Source organism: Oratosquilla oratoria, chromosome 9, assembly GCF_046742065.1.
Source record: "Oratosquilla oratoria isolate Oo_2021 chromosome 9, ASM4674206v1, whole genome shotgun sequence".
Classification (NCBI taxonomy): Eukaryota; Metazoa; Arthropoda; class Malacostraca; order Stomatopoda; family Squillidae; genus Oratosquilla; species Oratosquilla oratoria.
This window is the reverse complement of record NC_134785.1, coordinates 54,179,408-54,197,569: the sequence shown is the minus strand read 5'-3', so window position 1 is coordinate 54,197,569 and position 18,162 is coordinate 54,179,408. Positions and strand designations below refer to the sequence as shown.

The 18,162-nt window shown below is 41.3% G+C and overlaps 1 protein-coding gene across 1 annotated transcript in view; it reads left to right on the top strand.

Annotated features, from left to right (window-relative positions):
- LOC143028418 (uncharacterized) overlaps positions 1-18,162 on the top strand; it is a 733,983-nt gene that overhangs the window by 383,894 nt on the left and 331,927 nt on the right. The window contains exon 3 of the mRNA XM_076190468.1: positions 4,662-4,697. The gene's annotated coding sequence lies outside the window, so the exon portion shown is untranslated. The remainder of the gene's footprint in view (positions 1-4,661; positions 4,698-18,162) is intronic.

Genomic DNA, 18,162 nt, shown 5'->3' with positions numbered 1-18,162 from the left:
CCTCATCACGCTTCTTCCCTTTCCAAGCTGAATTAAGACACTGTGGCGAGATATCAAGGCTGTATCATTCCCCAAGGGGATAGGCTGGTCCAGAAATGAGGCATTAAAGTTGAATTCGACTTTCACAATGTATGAAGGCGACGTGCGAACCCCGCCCTAGGTCCGCTATTTCACGTAGACACATTCAAAAGCACGTTCTTGTGGTCCGTTTGTTGAAAAAATCGACCTTCCGTGAGGCAAAAAAATTCCCTACATTAGTGCTGTTGAACAGTTGGTTTGCAATTGTTCTCTGTCTGTGAAATACAGTTTCCTGTAACGCCCTGTTTGTTCTACTAATTAATATGTTAATTTCGCCTAAAATGACCAACGGCTGATGTAGTTTCTAGGTCAAATCAGTATCTTGTCAGCGTAGAATGTGGACGTTGATTGAGCCCGAGGCAGGGCGGGAATCTGACGATGACGTGACCCGACACATAACACCTTGAGGATTTTGTTCCAGTTAATGCCAGACCAATTGATCCAGCTTAGTGTGATTCACCATGGTCTTGGATCACGTGTTGGGTTCGTGATCGACAGCTATTACCCTCCCGGAAGAGAGCTCAGAGCTCATAAAGGACCGCTCTATGAGTAACGCTGTGACCTTACACGCACAGACACACATCCCCAACTCCTAGCCCACGACAGTTGGAGTAAGGATTCGCAGCTCAGCGATACTGAAATTCTCTCAGCCCTTGGCGGGATTCGAACCCGGATCTTCGTAGTGGCAGCCGGGAACTCTACCAACCGCGCCATCAAGTCGTGCGCATGCGTGAAGTAAAGGTGTTCGGAAGTGATGCACACAAAAATCACAGTCTCATTGATTACCTAGTTGTGCATATTTGACTTTTTCCGTGCTATTTTATTTTTCTATGGTGTTCTTATTTCTTCTACAAACAATATTGTCAATTTGTTTCAGTTCTAAGGAATCAAGAAAATAAATCATCAAGCAGTACACTTCACTTTCTTTTATCCTTCTAATAACAAGATAGGGGTGCTGGACTGCTTAGACATGACGACAGGGGGTGCTATGGTCGGAAAAGGTTGGGAAACGCTGGTGTAGATTTTCACAAAACAGGAAGAGTTTCAGGAATACGCAGACCATCTTCCTCACGAAAATGAATACCAGGTGATCCTATTTGCACTCTTATGAGGTCCTTAAAGCTTCAAAGGAACATCACGATTGTTTAAGGAAATGAAAAAATGTCTTTCAAAGGACTCACTTCCTTTTTATTATCAGGATAGTACACCAGTAGAAACCAGAAAGGATCATTTGTCTCTCACAATCGCCTAACTAATCTCTTGCTGAAAAGCTTATTATCCTCCTGATGAAAAGGAGAATGTGATTAATCTTTCTCCCTGCCAAGGAGGAACCAGCAGTATAACCCAAGGCTGTCAGCAGGAAGGGTTCGAACCTTTAACCGACTGGTGAGCGCTAGCCGGATGTTGCAAGTTGCAGACTTCGTTTATACACAGACCGACGCAGGCCAGACGGGTGGGTTGGGGCGAAAGATGGCTATGGTGTGTCTACAAAGATTTTATTTTATTTATATATTTATTTTTCGATCACCTACATTACGCTTAGTCAGTGTGACAGAGAACAAGGAAACACTCTCTCGCTGAGGTGATGGGGAAAAAACGCGATTTTTTTTTTTTTGTGTGCGTGTATGTGTGTCCCTGTGTAGGTGTGTGTTTGTGAATGTGCGTGTCCGTGTGTCTGTTTATGTGTGCGTGTGTGTGTATGATTGTTCTTGCGTGTATGTGTGTTTGTAAATGTTCACGTGTATATGTGTGTTTGTGAAAGTTAGTGTGCACGTGTGTGTTTGTGTGGACGTATGTGTATGTTTGTGATTGTGTGTGAGTGTATGCGTGTGTGTACGCGCGTGCACGTGTGTAAGTATGTGTGTGTCTGAAAGTGTGTGCGTGTGTGTGTGTGTGTGTTCGAATCCTGCGGAGGGTTGAAATAAACAGCATCACTATACTGCGAGTTCGCTGTGTTTATGTGTAAGTTCACAGCATTACCAATAGATAAGGATATATATGAGCTCTGAGCTCTGATCCGCAAGGGTAATATCTGTTGGTCATTAGTCCAACACGTGATCCAAGACCGTGATGAATCACATATACACACATACATACACACACATATACACGCGCGAGAACACACACACACACACACACACACACACACACACACACACACACACACACACACACACACACAACTCGTGGGCGGGGAGTTGGGGGTGTGTGTGTGTGTGCAAGGTCATAGCATTACCCATAGATCGGACCTACGAGCTCTGAGCTCTCTTCCAGGAGGGAAATAGCTGTCGATCACGAGTCCAACACGCGAGCCAAAGACCAAGTGAATACACACACACACACACACACACAATTATACGTATACACATATACATATAAATGAAGTATATTCACAGTACTAGTATGTAACTTAAACTTCATTAAACTTCATGTTGCCCTCACTGCAATAAAAAAAGATAAGTGATTCAGTATCTGCTATTTTTCCTTATGGAAAGATAATTATAGCATTTGCTCTAACTGTCCGAACATCCGTCTTCACTGTATTAAGCTCATGTCAGTTTGATGTGCTCACACAGACACAAGTTGTTTTCTACGTCCAGGAACAAGTCCTCTGCTGAAGAAGGCAAACCACGGACCATTTCAGGCAGAAGAGAATAATGCTGATAAGGATCTTCTTTCTGGGGGAGCCACGTTCCGTTGCTAACACTGCAGCAATGTTTTCTTTTCTGTTGATTAACGTCCATGCGAACTCTACAAAGCTCGTGTCTACATCTGGCAAATGCTGTTGGCTTTCTGTTTGTTTATTTGTTTTTGTCAGGAATTTTAATTTAGCGAGCTCAGAGAAGCTAGTCAGAGATGAGTTAACAGTCAGTGCAAACAGTAACACATAAGGTTGGTAAGGTTGGTACTCCTGTGTGGAAGTGCAATAGTGAGCGATTGGTATGCCTGCCCACAAGGTTCTGCCAAAAATTGTGGGAGTATATGGTGCTCTCTTCTTTATTGCACACTTATGTATATGCATGTGTATATGTGTATATATATATATATACATATATATATAATATATATATATATATATATATATATATATATATATATATATATATATATATATATATATATATATATATATATATATAATATATATATATATTTATTAATGGTATAAATGGACAGGATATTTTCTCTTCTGCAAACCTCATTGAAAGTGATGGCTAGATGTGAGCTTGTTATTTTCTTTAAGAGTTCTTTCTGTATGTCTTATTATGAACTTGTTCTTTGAAATGAGGTTTATGACTTCACTATAGGTTGTCATTATAGCTAGTTCACGATTTCTGCTACAGGACCCTTCCTCAGTAGCTTGGGATATTCTTACTTTTTGTGGGAAGAATGTTCCGAAGAATGGAATGATATTACATTTCATGTCTTCGTTCATACTTGCTCTTCACTTGGGTAGGTTACCGGATAACTTGGAGAAGTTCCCGGGAGCTGGGTAAGGTTAACGGGTAACTCGGGTAGTGACGGGTTGTCCCATGCTTGGGAAAGCCTCCGGCTACGGATTGTGACGTAAAGTCGCATGTTTGGTTTTGTGCCATTTTGTCCCATCCTTGGGCTTGTGGTGTTTTGTCCCATACTTGTGTTTCTAGCGGTTTGTTGCATCCTTGGGGTACTGGCGGTTATTGGCATGTTTAGGAGTGCCTTAAGGTCCTCCGCTTGTATGTTTAAATTTGGACTCAAGTCTTTGATATACAGGGTGTCTCATTAAAATGTACGCACACTTTGAAAGACAGTAAGTGCAGTATTTTTTTTTTACATTAGTACAAGATTAAGGCTTTAAGTTAAAGAATGTGATGAAATCAAAGAAAAGTTTAGTCTTTCCCTTTAGTCCAGTCTAGTTCCCTCACCCCCTGCGTATATCCAATATCACAGTTACTCGTGATGTCATGGAATGAGTACATTTTTCTGAGACACCCTGTATAATGCCACTAAGATTGGGAGACGTTTATTGTCTGTACTTATATCCAATATCTCTGTATTTTCTTCTAGCATGTTTCTTGTCAGGGATATGCCATGTTCAGTTCTTAGGTGGCTTTTAGGGGCTTCTGATGTAAGGTGGAAAGGCGATGGGATAATATCATTGTCGTCATGACAACACACACACACACACACACACACAAACACACACACACACACACACACACACACACACACACACACACACACACACGCACACACCGAGACGTAGTTCTGAAAGATTCTAGTGCGTAGTATATCTCAAGAAGGTCTTTTTTCTCTCTTTGATAAAAGGGACAAGGATACATGAATAATTTTCAAAATAGTTTGTGTGTTAGATTGATGACAAAGTGGTTATTACATTAAGTAAACACGGATTAAACAAATCTCACGAATTCCAAAATCATTTAGGAGTTGAGCTTATAACCAAGGATAATGTGTCCTCGTACCACACAGGCAAGATGACATTGTAGAAAAAAAAAAAGAGCTTAACATATCACACTACTATTGGTCATGCATGATAGTATATAGCCAAGACTGTCTAACTAATTGCTTCTTTGTCCTTCCAGGTAAGCCGGCGTGACCCGTCCTGGACCCGTTCTCTGGTGAGTATTGTCCCGGGTATGCGCGCGCGCAGTTTATGAAGAAAACGGACCGAGCCTGAGTGCCCGGACGAGTCCCCTTGGGAAGCCAGTTCCCGGGCATAAAAAAAAAAAAAAAAAAAAAAAACTATGCAGAAGTAATGCGAAGGATATGAATTTCCCACCCCCTCTGACGTATGACAGGAGAGATGAGACGTATAGTTCAGAGGAATGTTTCTTATCGGCTAAAGGAAGACGTGTATCATGCCTCCGTGATACGGGTGTACCGTACCCATAGGGTGCAGTTAGTTAATGGAGCTTCGCCAGATACACACACACGCACACACACACACACACACACACACACACACACACACACACACACACACACACACACACACACACACACACACACACACACACAGGCTCATCACTGCTTTATTATTATCCAACTTTCCTCACATCGCAAACTGTTCTTTGGGACAACTTTACCACTAGAGTACGCAGCTTGATCTCACACACATTGTTTAACATTACCCAATCTTTCTCTGAACGAAATTATCTTTTCCATTTCCATTCACATATTCATGACGATCCTGTCAACCTTCTTATATTCATCAATCACTCTTTTTCAATTTCTATTCCTCCATCATTCGCAGAATCCAAGATCTACTTGAGCTCCTTCCTTCGTCTTCTCCATCGTCAGTGACATCTTTCTCATCGTTTTCTTTGTACCTTGACGATACATTTTGACCTCCACAGGTTCGCCCTAAAGGTTGTTGGGCGGTAGGTTTCCTGCAACCGTCACTCACTGTCACCTGTCAGTTGTACGTCGTTTGCAAACAATGCGTGATTTGTCCTCTAAACCATAACTCACTCCATACTACGTAACCCTATATTTTCTTTGCCTCTTCTTCCGTCACAGTTCTACACACACTCAAAAACAAACGCACACAAACACACACACACACACACACACACACACACACACACACACACACGGCTCGGTGGCGGATTGGTAAAGCACTGGCCTCACAAGCCAGAGAACCGGGGTTCGATTCCCCGGCCGGGCGGAGATAAGTTGGGTTTGTCTCCTTTCACGTGTAACCCCTGTTCACCTAGCAGTGAGTAGGTACGGGACGTTAGTCAAGGAGTTGTGACCTTGCTGTCCCGGTGTGTGGTGTGTGAGTGGTCTCAGACCTACCCAGAGATCGGCAAATAATGAGCTCTGAGCTCACTGCCGTAGGGTGGTGTCTGGCTGTCTCGACAGAGACTGCAGCAGATCCGAGGTGAATACACACACACACACACACACACACACACACACACACACACACACACACACACACACACACACACACACACACACACACGCACACACACACACACACCAGTCTGGAACGAATTGAACGAATCAATAGTGTGCGCAAAAACCATATATGAATTTAAGAGCAAACTAGATACTGCTAGATACAAAGACGGGGGACCACGAGCATAGCTCCCCTTCCCGTAAGATACAACTAGGTAACTAGGCAAATAATCACACACACACACACACACACACACACACACACACACACACACACACACACACACACACACACACACACACACACACGTACGCACGCACACACACACACGTACGCACGCACACAGACGCACGCACGCACATACGCATACACACGCACATATATGTATGCATGTATGTATTTATGTATGCACGATGAACCCACAGACGGAATTAAACAGGAAACAAAGAAGAAAGCTAAACGTCTCTATATCGGCTAAAAGCTATAACCCTCTCCAGGAAAATACAAGATACAAGAGTTATTTGAGACTTAAATACTGTTAAGATGATAGAGGGACAGGAACATGGGTAGATGACGGGCAACATTTCGTCACTCAGTAGTAAGAGGGGTGTGAGCTCAAGAGGGGGGGAGGAGGGTGGGGTCAGAAGCGGAGGGGGAGCGGGGTCAGGAGGGCGAAGATTTTTAACTAAACGATTCACAGATAGAGGTGAGGTAATGTCCGGTGACTGTCCTCTAAACCACGGGCCAAGAAACTTTGGCCGTGTTCCAATATGTCAGTAACAAAAACCATTGTTTTGACTGGGATAAGGCTAAATTAGTGTTTAAGTCTAATCGCGGTTTCAGAAAGGAAAATGGTTGAATCCGTCTTAATTGTAGAATGTCCGAACTATAGCATCTCCAAAGGACATTGTTTTGACTGGGATAAGGCTAAATTAGTGTTTAAGTCTAATCGCGGTTTCAGAAAGGAAAATGGTTGAATCCGTCTTTATTGTAGAGTGTCCGAACCATAGCATCTCCAAAGGATAGTGGTCCCCGGACATAATCTCACGTCTAGCTGTGAGTCGTTTGATTAAGAGTCTTCACTCTCCTGACTCCACTTTCCCGCCTCCTTTCCGACTCCTCACTCCTCTAACCTCACACTCCTACTCCTTCTGACGTCGTACTCCTTTCTGACTCCACTCTGAGTAACGGAGTGTTGCCGTCACCTACCCATGTTCCTGTCCTTCTTTCATCTTAACAGTTGTTAACCCTCAAGCAACTCTTGTATCTTGTATTTTCCTGAAAAGTGCTAAAGCTATTACCTGAAATAGAGAAGTAAACTTGTAGCATACAAAATCTTAACTTTGTCCTTCCAACTAAACTTTTACTTGTAGTTACGCCACTGTACCAACGTCCTTACGACCTTAGATAGGCGTCTATCCCCTCTGCCCCATAACATTTCATAGCTCAGCGCACTGTCGTGCTTCTATCAGCCGACCAGGATTTTAGTATCAATTTAGGTGATCATTGTGTACTCGTTCGTAAACCACATGTGGACAGCCACCACTAGGCGCCGTTAGAGGGCGTTTACACGGTCTAACAGCTGGTCGAACGCGGTTCAACAGACACGTGTTTAAAGTGATGATGTGTGAACGTGTGAACGGGGTATTTGGGGTTCAACCAACGTGTTCGACAACCAAATACCCCGTTCACACGTTCACACATCACTTTAAACACGTGTCTGTCGAACCGCGTTCGACGGACCGTTCGACCGTGTGAACCCCATCTTAAGCCGTTTGTTACTGAACCTCACTTCCGGTTCTCACCATGTGGACTGTGTACTACTGACACGGGTACTGGCACAAGGGCCATGAGCCGGGACGCATACTGATGCGGTCACAGTTTGTCGCCGCAAAGTCTAGTCTCTGTCTTTTCGACCGCCTTCTTCTTCTGGGCTGCCGCAATCATCAGCCCGTATAACTGTTACAAAATACCTGCGAAAAAGTTCATAAAAAGCTCATTACTGTGTCTGTCTGGCAACCGTCTGTGAGAATTCTGTGTCATTGTAATATCTATGAATGAAAAGAGGAAATGAGAAAGACTTAGAAGTTGTAGAGTTATACATAGATTACTTATATTTGTTTACTGATAGAAAAAAGTGCAATTTTTGAGTAACCCTTTCGGTGACGTAATGTAGAATGTTTTTTTGGCAAGAACTTGGCGATCTCGTTCTAAAAGTGACCTCCCGAAACGAACGGGTTTTTTACAAGTCAGGAACGAATATTTTCTTTCTTCTTCTTCTTCTTCTTCTTCTTCTTCTTCTTCTTCTTCTTCTTCTTCTTCTTCTTCTTCTTCTTCTTCTTCTTCTTCTTCTTCTTCTTCTTCTTCTTCTTCTTCTTCTTCTTCTTCTTCTTCTTCTTCTTCTTTGACCAACGACAACGGTTGCAGAGGAGGTTAGGAGGAGACCAACTCACCACGATAACTTACCACAATAAATATGCATGATAGACTACCCTGTTGACACACTGATGCAGGACTCTACAATTTGGCTCTCAGATATGTTTGCGTTTCAATATACTTATCTATGTATTTTATGTATTATTCGCATTCGAATTTTAAAGCTCTTTGCATGCAGGAAGTTTATTCCATTCATTAACTACACGGTTGACGAAGTTATTTTTACCCGCTTCCAAATTAAATCTATTTCCTGACAGTTTGAGACCATTAATTCTTGTCTGGTTTTCATTTAGTGTGAAAATTTTGTAATTTTTCGAGTCATCAATTCCCTTTAAAATCTTATAGACCTGTATCAGGTTACCTCTGAATCTACGCCTTTTTAGGGGAAATGGATTCGTATGCTTTAGTCGATTTTTGTATGATTTAATTTTGATATTTGGAATCAGTTTTGTGGCTTGCCGTTGTACTTTTTGCAATCTGTCATTGTCTTTACTGAGATTCAGTGACCATATGGAAACAGCATATTCTAAATGTGGACGAACGATTTATATAACTTGCTAATGAGAGATGGACTTTTGAAGTCAAAAGATCGCGCAATCAGTCCTTGAAACTTATTTACTTTCTCAGAGGCTGAAATACACTGCTTAGATCATATATATATATATATATATATATATATATATATATATATTTATACATATATACATATATATATATATATATATATATATATATATATATACATATATACATATATATATATATATATATATATATATATGTATATATATGTATATATATATACATACATATATACATATATAAATATATATATATATATATGTATATACATATATATATATGTATATATATATATATATAGTGTACATGTGTGTGTGTTTGAGTGTGAGTATGTGTGTGTGTTTGAGTGTGTGTATGTGTGCGTGCATTTGTGTTTGTGTGCTTCACCATGGTTTTGGATCACATGTTGGACTCGTGATCGACAGCTATTTCCCTCCCGGAAGAGAGATCAGAGCTCATATATAACCGATCTATGGGTAATGCTGTGACCTTACACGCACACGCACACACCCAACTCCCCGCCACGAGAGTTGGTGTAAGGACTAGCAGCTCAGCGATACTGAAATAATTTCAGCTCTGGGCAGGATTCGAACTAGGTACCGCCGGTACCGCCATACTGACAGTCTGGGACTCTACCAACCGCGCCACCGAGTCGTGTGTGTGTGTGTGTGTGTGTGTGTGTGTGTGTGTGTGTGTGTGTGTGTGTGTGTGTGTTGGTTGAATATGTGGACACTCATATGTAATCTCTTTGAATCCGCTTATACCTTCGCCAGCTATTACCTCACGTCGATTTGTCGATTTTTTTTTTTTTTTTTTTTTTTTTTTTTTTTTTTACCGGAAACATAGTGATATGGTCTGTATCCCTTCACTATCTTCCACTTCTTATCTATTTCTATCCTACTTTTCCTCCCTATCCATCTCACCGAAGACCACCAACCCCCTCTATTTGTGAGGACATGAGATTCACACACACACTCACATTTACACGCACACACACACACACACACACACACACACACACACACACACACACACACACACACACACACACACATACATTCTCAACATTAAAACTACAAGCATAGCTTCTCTGCCCTTATGCCGAATTAATCCTATTCAAGTGCAGAGTCCTGTCAACTTAGACAAATAATTCACTAATTGAGTTAAATAGAAAAATAGTTTGATAGATAAAAGAAATATAAATGAGAAGTCAGATGATAGGTAATTGACATATTTAATCGTATTACTTGAAATACTACTACTAATAATGATATTAATGAGACAGTGATGACGTTGATAAATCCAAAATGACGATGGCCATGTTTGAACATAACATAAGAACATAAGAATGAAGGAGACTGCAAGAGACCATAAGGCCTACACTATGCAGCTCCGTATCCATCACCACCTGTCATCCCCATCCATAAGGTTGTCTAACCGTTTCTTAAAACAACTGATAGTTTCAGCGCTCACTACATGGTTACTAAGTCTATTCCATTCGTTGACCATCCTATTAGTAAACCAATTCTTGCCTATGTCCTTCTTAAAACTAAATTTGTCTAGTTTAAATCTATTACTGCGAGTCCTGCCCTGTTGTTTTAATATAATGACCTTGTTTGCATCACCCTTGTTAAAGCCTTTGATCCACTTGAACACCTCTATTAGATCACCCGCACTCTGCGTCTTTCCAGAGAGTGTAAGTTAAGGTGCCTAAGCCTCTCTTCGTAAAGCAAATTTCTGAGAGTCCATGTATCATTTTGGTCATTTTGATATTAATGAGACAATGATGACGTCGGTGAATCCATGATGACGATGGCCATGCTTAAGTCGTTTCTCAGTTCTTCAGTAGGTTCTCGAACTCGTGAGTTCGACGTCTCGTGTCGGGTCATCGAGGATTATGGAGGTTTGGTGGATGGAACGAGTCACGTTTCTCGGCAACTTGAGCAAGCATCACTCTCCCTATGTCCCCTTAGCCTAGTGGTTGTGGTTCCCAATCGGTGTGCCGCGGCACCAAAGAATGCCGTGAGATCAACTGAGGGTGCCGCCAAAATTTATGGCAAAAATAATCTTCGTATTACCGACTCTCACTGCCATCCATTTTTGTTCATTAAATCAGCATCAATATAAAGATGAGTATTTTCATATTATCCAGGAAAAAAAAGAATAATGTCATCAGCAAACCTTAGGTGGTTCAAATATTCGCCATTGATCTTCAAACCTTTTTCTTCCCAATTCAACCTTCTGAAAATCTCTTCCAAGCAAGCTGTAAATAGTTTGTGTATAACTGATATTTAGCAACGTTAGAGACGGAAATATTTGTCGAATTAAAACGCACGTAATAGACTATCGAGTCCTGTTATCAAGATGTTCTAAGGTGTTGATATCACCATTCCTTTTTTATTTTTTTCTATTTTTCTATTTCCTCCAACTCCTGTTCCTTTTTCTTCTCCTCTTTCTTCTCTCGTTCTTTCATGTCTTCTTCCCCTCTCCTCCTATTCTTCCTTCCCACAATTCTCCTTCTTCTCCCACTCCTCCTCCTCCTCTTCTTCTTCTTCCTTTTCCTCCTCAACCTTATTCCCATCTTTCTCCTCATCCTTATCATTCTCCCTCTTCCGGCTCTCCTTCCATATCTTTTCTTCCATCTCATCATCATTTTGCTCCGAATTTTCCTTCCCATTTTCCTCCTCCTCCTCCTCCTCCTCCTCCTCCTCCCCGTGCTTCTCCTTCACCACCTCTTCCACTCCCCTAATCCTAATCCTAATCTCAATCCATTTCCACCTAACCTTCGCTCGAGCGGAAATGCGTCTGACCCTCACTCCGTCAGTTTACGCACTGTTTCCATGTCCGCAGACCATCATCTCCCCATCTTCCACGCATTTATGATCGCGATATCTTTTCCTTAACACTTACGAGTTAGGATGAGTTTCTTTAGCTGAATAAAATTCCATACCGGCAGCCATGAAATTTATACGAGACCTGGTTCTCGAAAGTAAACGCGTCAGCGGATACGCGTCCTAATAGGGATGATGATCAAAGAGGAACGACACGAGTATGCGGCCAGAACGCGGCACAGGTACTCTCGAGTCCGCTGGAGAAGGTCGGCAGTTGTGTACGTAAAGGGGCATTTAGACGGCCAAACGGTTTGACAAACCCGGTTTGTCAAACATGTGTTTGAAGTGATGTTTGACCGTGTGAATAGGGTATTTGGTTGTCAAACACGTTCGACAAACGTGTTTGACGACCAAATGCCTCATTCACACGGTCAAACATCACTTCAAACACTTGTCTGACAAACCGGGTTTGTCAAAGTGTTCGACCGTCTAAATGGCCCTTTAGGAAGACCTGGGACTGACATTGACGGTGTGTATGTTGCTATTTGAGTTTTATTCATTTTTTGTTGTTTCGTTTCGTTTTGTTTTATTCGTTTTTATTTTTTCGTCTTATTTGATTCTATCTCGTTTTCGCTTTGATCAGTTTTGTTTTATAAATTTCGTTTTGTTTTGATTTGTCTCGTTTCAGTATCGCTGCGCTTCGAGTCGTTACTCCAACTCTCGTGGGCGGGGAGTTAGGGGTGTGTGTGCGTATAAGGACACAGCATCACCCATAGATCGGTCATACGAGCTCTGAGCATCTCTTCTGGGAGGGAAATAGCTGTCGATCACGAGCTCAACACGTGATCCAAAGACCATGGTGAATCACACATACACACACGCATACACAAACACGCACAAATATATCATCATCACCATCATCATCATCATCATCATCATCATCATCATCATCATCATCATCATCATCATCATCATCATCATCATCATCATCATCATCATCATCATCATCATCATCATCATCATCATCATCATCATCATCATCATCATCATCGTCACCACCACCAGGACTTTCCTCAATGGGGATAGTAACGACCTGTGGTATCAGTGAAAGCTTTTCAAGCCAGGAGCGTGGCTTGAACTCGGGACCGCAAACATCATACACCAAAACGCTGACCACACCACGATGTGCGTGATTCATCATGGTCTTGGATCACGTGTTGGGTTCGTGATCGATAGCTGTTTCCCTCCCGGAAGAGAGTTCAGAGCTCATACATGAACGATGTATGGGTAATGCTGTGACCTTACACGCACACACACACACACACACACAACTCCCCGCCCACGAGAGTTGGAGCAACGACTCGTAGCGTAGCGGTTATAAAATTATTTCAGCCCTGGGCGGGATTCGAACCCGGACCTCCGTAGTGGCAGCCGAGAACTCTACCAACTGTGTGTTTGTCTTGGTGTGTATGCGAGTGAGTTAGGACTCAGAGAGAAATGTGGCAACGTTGCATGTTCCGAATACTCTCATCTATGCCTCTGATATTCACTCTTGTGGACAACGATACCGAACCCAAGATAGATCAGTCCGTACCTAGAATGTAATAGATACTTACTAGTAATAACTCAAAATAGCTCAAAGACACACTGCAGACATCTGTCATATCAAAGTTCAAATTGCAGGCAATAAAGAGCTACAGCATGCATCTAGTTCAGACGCAAGTCCTCAGTTAAAATGGACCCACGGCAACATTGCAAAAGACATAACCATAACGGGAACAGGTGACGTTTTTAGGAGAGCATAAACAGCATTTCATAAGCTCCCCATTTTAGAACGGAATACGTGGTGGGTAGGGGACGGGGCAAGAGATAAGATTGGGTGGATGGGAAAGGGTAAGTAGGAAGTGAGTGCTCCCCTGTTACCTCCCTCCTCCAATATATATATATATATATATATATATGTATATATGTGTATATATATATATATATACATGTATATACATACATATATATATATATATATGTATATATATATATACATGCATACACTGAATGGTTCCCGGTGAACAGATTAACATATTTTCAACCACAATCCACTTTTAATTCCTTGCCATCGAGACTGAGAAGTTCGAAGGAGGCATATATTGGAAATTGAAACGTGGTCGAGCCGAGGAACCGAACTCAGCTCGGACGTGATAAAGTGTCAGTGACTTAACCCATTACGCGTAATGGGTTAAGTCACGCACACTGTATACATATATATATATATATGTATATTATATATATATACATATATATATATATATATACAGTATATATATATATATATATATATGTGTGCGTGTGCGTGTGTGTGTGTGTGTGTGTGTGTGTGTGTGTGTGTGTGTGTGACTTTTATTTCAAACTTTGGATAAGCGATGAGAGCTTGTGCGTGGTGTTCTTACGAAACAGACCTCGGAGAGAATCGTCTCCCTTGTGGACGCTCTTCAAGTCCATCAACACCCTGACCTCTATATGGTGATGCAGCCCCGGGGGACTGGTGCTCTGTCCCCAGACTACTCCGAAGGCAGCTCTCACCATCTTTCTTCCACTTTTTCTTTCTCTCCGTCTTTTTTTACATAAGGAGATGTGACAACAAGTCACTCCTCTCGTGCAGTGACAGAAACAGACTGACATTTATGCGACACAAACATCAGTCCAATGTGTCTACCCAGAGAGATCTATAAAAGGATCGTTGCCGCCTTCCGTGGGGCTGTGGACTTCCAGATAGTAAAACTTGAGGCAGACACTTATTATTACTAAACAATTTTTTTTTTCTTCTAAAATTGAGATACGATCAAGAGCAATTTCCGTTTGAAACAAGGGAATATACTTCATGTAATACAGTTTCGGACGTAATGGTATTATGTCATCTCTTATCTCGGGGTGTCTTGCTTGATATACTTTATTCAGGCTGAATACAGACGATTTTATGCAGCTTGGGGATGACCTCATGGTTGAGCGGTTTTATGTTCGATCGTGACCCCAAACCATTCTAGCCTTTGCATTTGATCTGTTTGGATTTTTTTTTTCTGAATAACAATAATCAAGTCTGCCATTGTCAATGTTTCACTCAGCTGAATAATAAGTTCTAATAAGTAACTAGAATTGTTTTCCTTTTTTCTAAGCTCGAAGTTTTTAGACAAGATTAGAAAATTCCCAAGAATATCTGCGTGTGTGTGTGTGTGTGTGTACATATTCATTTGATATATATTTTCATTATCTATTACTTAATTCTTTGTTTGATTATTCATTCGGTAACTTGTCTTAGTCACTTCTCATCTCTTTTTCATTCTGATCAAAATCTCTTCTGTCATCCTTTACTGTCGCAAGCCACTGAAACAGGGTCACGTGTAAGAATTGGATCAGTGCACTAAATATAACGAAAAGGGTACGAACTATTCGGACACAAATGAAAAACACCATAGCGCGTACAGCCCGTAGTTCGTAAAGTTCACTCCCAGGGGAACGGTTTGGCATCAACATGACATCAGTGTGTGGCACTGGGGAGTCTGTTTGGGCGTGAGTAAGGACCTGACAAAGAGGACCGGACCCTTGCAATCCCCACACTAAGCTCCTTGGGCGAACCTACACGGTCGCGGGGTGAAATGGAATCGAGGGACCAGGAATAGATTTGTTAGCAAATGCGTCTGCAGAGTCGACGCGACGTGCGCGGGAGAGATTAGCCTTTTACGTCACGTCGTCGTTTTCTGAGTCGTCTCGGCCGTTCGACCGTCGGTTCTCCTGAAGAGGGCTTTGGAATAATGTCTCCTAAGACGTGTGAATAATTTCCAAGACGTTCGTTTGTAGCCTATTGCATTATTTTTTCTTTTATTACTGTGGAGAGCTCCCACTCTAGTCCGGTTGCTGTGCAGAACTGATTGTAAAAAGGCACGAAATTCCCCAAAGCCATCACATCCGCTGCGTAGGGCTCCCAACGAAAATGGAGTTAAACGCGTAATCCATCGCTCACTATGCGCAGGACTACCTACGAAAAGAAAGAGACCTTGCACAGACCTACAATTGAAAATTAAATAACCCAATACTTTGATGCATAGAACCCGTGAACAACAGAACTCTTCAATCCAACACGACCTTTGCGTAATTTTACCTATTAAAAAAAAAGAGGTTTCGTTGGCGGTGACACAAAAGCCACTAGAAGACTAGTCTTGTGCACGGAACCGTTGGATCTCAGTCTTGACATAAACTCGTAAAGTTAGTCGTTTCTTGTCGTTACTACCCCAGCACCAATGAACGATGTTGTGGCAATTGCTGTGTTAAATTACCACCTCAGATTTCTTGTTGTTCCAGCTTTCACTACGTCCTCTGAATTCCAAAGAATTTGAGAAGAAGAAAAAATACACTCGAAGAAAACAGATGCAGATAGTTTTCTCTTTCAGAAATTTCTGAAATTGGAAAGTCTCTAGTATTCTTTAGGAAAACTTCAGAAGTCAGTTTTTATTACAAATGTAGAAGAGTTTCGAATTTTAGAGATTCCTGTTTAAACTATTTGCACTTGTCTCACGCAATACCATTAACATAGAATTTTCCTTCATGTTTGAAATTCTTAGCATTTCAGACAAGTTCAGACATTTCTGAAATGCACTCGAAGATGTTTAGTCCCTGTCTTAGCGATATTTTGCCCTGGCCAAAAAAAAAACAAAAAAAAAAAAAAAAAAAAAACCATCTTTAGTCTGTCATTTAAAAAAAAAAAAAAATCACAAGACAGAGGACATGGAGAAGATAAAAAGTATTTATGAATTGGTCAAAAATCGTCAAGGCCAGTTAGATTCTGCTGTTAAAATTAAATTTCTGCTACCGTGAACCAATTATTTTAAGTGAAACCTTAGGAATTAAAACTAAAGACAAAATTATTCCTTTAAATAGAAAAAGAAAGAAAAAAATATATATATACATATATATATATATATATATATATATATATATACATACATATATACATATATACATACATATATATATAGAAAGGACACTTATAATATGTCCCTTCTAAAAAGAATAAAGAAAACACCTTCTTAAAACAAATTTAGAATAAGAAAGAGCATTGGAAGACACTCTCTCCCTTCAAGAGAGAGGAAAAAGAAGAAAGAGAGAGAAAGAGAGAAAGAGAACGATTTAGAGAGAGAACGAGAAACAGAAAAAAGAGAGGGAGAGAGAGAGAGAGAGAGAGAAAGAGAACGATTTAGAGAGAGAACGAGAGACAGAAAAAAGAGAGGGAGAAAGAGAGAGAGAGAGAGAGAGAGAAAGAGAACGATTTAGAGAGAGAACAAGAGACAGAAAAGAGAGAGAGAGAGAAAAAAAAACGACATTAGAAGACGATTTGTCCCTTCACGAAAGTTCCCAGGACACAGACGATCCCTCTGTTATCATTTCACTCTCCTGCCTTGTACCAAACCGTAACCGACCCTACTTCGCTCCTCCTCTCTGACAAGCTTCTCTCACGTGCTGTCCACGGTTCATGTCTAGGACATGTCGCTGTGACGACCAAGACTGTCCCTGACACTGATGTGCCAGATAAAGTGCGAAGTCGTTCTTGTCCCTTCCAAGAGTCGTACGCAAACATGTGCTCAACATAAAGACGTAAGAGCGGACGAACTACGTGGACATGACAAATGGTTCGACATATCTTCCGCGAACGATATCACACGCTTGTGTTTAATGGATTTTTGTCTTGTATAAGTAAACATGGGCTAGAGTACAACTGCGTTTTGCCTACTGTATATTTAAGCACTGTCAACGTGTGAGACGGAGTAGAGGTACATAACTTTTTATTTGAAAAGATAATTTACATATTTTCTGTTACACACCCGCGCACGCGGACACGCACACACACTAAAGATAGATACAAGATATGCACAAACACGTGTACGTTAGCAATGTGTGTGTGTGTGTGTGTGCATGTGTGTGTGACTGTATGTGTATGTGTGTGCGTTTGTGTCTGTATGTATGTGTGTGTTTGTGTCTGTATGTGTGTGTGTGTGTGTGTGTGTGTGTGTGTGTGTGTGTGTGTGTGTGTGTGTGTGTGTGTGTGTGTGTGTGTGTGTGTGTGTGTGTGTGTGTGTGTGTGTGTGTGTGTGTGTGTGTGTGTGTGTGTGTATGTGTATGTATGTGTGTGTGTGTGTGTGTGTATGTATGTGTATGTGTGTGTGTGTGTGTACACGTGTGTGTGCATGCATGTCACAACATTACTAAAATTGCTTAAAAAACAGGCAAATAGACTAACAGTCCAAAAGCTGTTATCGTCTATTCTGGCACTCACACACACAGTTA